This window comes from Priapulus caudatus, unplaced genomic scaffold, assembly GCF_000485595.1.
Source record: "Priapulus caudatus unplaced genomic scaffold, Priapulus_caudatus-5.0.1 Scaffold67, whole genome shotgun sequence".
NCBI lineage: Eukaryota > Metazoa > Priapulida > Priapulimorpha > Priapulimorphida > Priapulidae > Priapulus > Priapulus caudatus.
In genome coordinates, this window is record NW_014577128.1 from 406,575 (window position 1) to 409,347 (window position 2,773).

Consider the following 2,773-nt stretch of genomic DNA (forward strand, 5'->3'; position numbering starts at 1 on the left):
TCCCACCTCTCTCCTCCCCCTCCTCTCCTCCCCCCCCTCTCTCTCTCTCCACCTCGCTCCCCTCGTCTCTCTGTTTTGCTCTCTTTCCGTCTCTCTCTCTCACATCTCCCTCTCTCCCTTTATCTTTCTTTCGCGCGCCCTCACGCGCTCTCGCTCTGTCATTCTGTATGTGCGAGGCCGAGGAGTTTGAGTGCGTGTGGATTTGTGTGCGTGCATACCTTTGCACGTGCGTGCGTGCGTACGTGTATGCGTGCGTGTGTGCGTTGCTTTGTACGTCCAGTGTTCGGAGTGAATCTATATACATGCGCCATAGTGATAGACATTGTGCTTTGTGTAACTAATCGAGCTGCGTCCTCAACACCTCAGTGCCGAGCTGCAGCACATTTACTAGTATCTGACATGTTCTCATTAATGCTTGACATAGATCATTTGTCCGGTGATATATGGAACGAATCTAATAGCGTAATGCGTTCATCATTTCATATTAATAAGGATTGTATGCACATAATGGTGCTTCTTACGTCGCCCCACATAATTAAGTCCTATACCCACTAGCGACCAATCGTTACTAAGTCGTTCCAACGCGGTGAGCAGAGACTTCATAAGATGTCAGAGATTCAGTCGATAATCGAAACATTCCGTAATAAAGTTGAAAAGCAAAAACCGGGCGAGAACAGCGTCACGCGTCGCGCTGCATTCCGCATGATTCCAGATGACACTCGTCAGTCGTGGCTTTCACGCGCGAGCGCGCCAACGCAGAATGGCAACGCGACGAGTGCTGCCGTGCCTGGCGTCGCTGATTCATCTGTCTATCGAGCCATTTCGCGAAGCATAAACGCAGAAATATTTACTAACAGTCGACGTTTTTAAAAGCAGAGGATTCTTTCATTTTTGAAGTACGAGCGAGATGAGACGCGCGTGTCAGTGTGCGGCAGCGTGCGCGCGGTGTACATGTGTGTTGCAGAGAAGCATTTGCACGGCATTTACAGGAAATTGTCGGCAATAATAGGCGAAAGAGAGTAGAGGGTAGGAAATAGAATTCGTATTTATTAACATTATATTTCATTGAAACGCTCTAAGTGCCTGTGTGTAAAAGCTACTTTCACTGTTTCACGATTTTTTATCACGATGTCTAATAAGCTTCAAACGTTTTTGTGTATACATGGGGTTTGAAAAAAATCCATTCAGTCAATTTGAGCGACAGCTCATATTTTATTCAGGTACGGTGGCATCTGGAGGGGATACTAATTATTATAGTGTGTATGGGCGCATTCCACGCGCATGTGAATACGTGCAAAAGCCACTATGAGGCCGCGGGAGACACCCTATAGTTGAGATTGACGTATGCGCGCCTAAAATGTCAAAGGTAAATTTCCATGTGGAAGCGGAGAGGTAAATGACCGAGCAACTGCAGAGTTAATAACGTTATAGCTGTTTAGCAGAGACGCGCGCGCACACACACACACAGCCGCTGCGGTTATACGATATACGTAGTTACTACCCGCGCTAAGCAAATTACTCGCTAGTTTTCACGAAATCCTATTTCGATCTCCGATTACGCGACGACGTGCATTGTGAGACTGCTCAGTTCGTCCGCGCAGAGATTTCCCATTCGAAGTGCGGGTGAGTTCAGCTAGACGCAGGGACTAAACTCTCCTGTTAAGTAATGTAAGTTAGCAGGTGCATGGTTATTGCCAACGTGTGCTCTAAGTTGCCGTCGAAATTCCGTCGGGTGCGAAATTTTAGCGCAGCTGTATCCGTTTGGAACATAGCGAGAGCAACCCCTCGTTTGTCGAATAGTGATGCACCTAGTGTGTGTTTACACGGCGGTACGTGCATCTGAAATTTACGCGGCAAGACCTAATATCAGAGTTCCACGTCAGCTATATAGAACGCAATCTGTCATAGCGTCGGACTGCACGGCCACTGCATCTATATCGTCGCATCTCTTTCGTCCATATAGTGCAACTACTTCAGTGTACGCGAGCCTTGGCAGTGCTCAAACTGGTCTCGCAAATTCAATCCAATTTCTATGGTTCAACGTCATGACATGTCCGGAAAAGGTTTCGAGCGGGCTTTTTACTTTAACTTAACCGCCCATTCGGACGACAAAAGCTAACGAATAAATGCCTTTTTCGGTTTGTCAACGGTCGGCAATTCGTAATACCGCTGGCAAATAACGTTTCGACGGCAGAATGAATATCTAAGGCGGTGACTTGGCGAGCTACCGATGACGTCCTGCCACGCCGGAAACCGTCCTCCTTGTGGCCGGTTCGCAGTGAAACAAATAATATCCGCTACCGGAAAAAAATAGATCGTCGCTAAGAACTCATCTCAGATAATCAATGTTTTGTACGGCGAGAAAACGTTCCCGCGGGCATGCGTGCCGATGACGTCACACAGCGCCATATAGCACTATAAGCCCATTAGGCACGCTGGGATGTAGATCAGTAGTAATTCACACGTAAGTAGATAGAGAAACACACGTTGTCGGATGTGAGCAGAATTACGGGAAATGCGAAACGCTCGTCATCCGTTGAGCTGGTTGCTTAAGAGCGCGCAAATGTCTTTGAAACAAGACCGGAGTACACTCTCACACTCGTCAGATAAGATTAGCAGAGATTGAAATATTTGCGCACATAATTCAAATAGAGACAAAGAACAATGTAAGTTTGATGCAAGAATTGGATGCTGCCTACCCGGCAGCTAAGGAAACAAAGAGTAAGAGAGAGGGAGAGAGAGAAAAAGAGAGGGGGAAGAGAGAGAGAGAGAA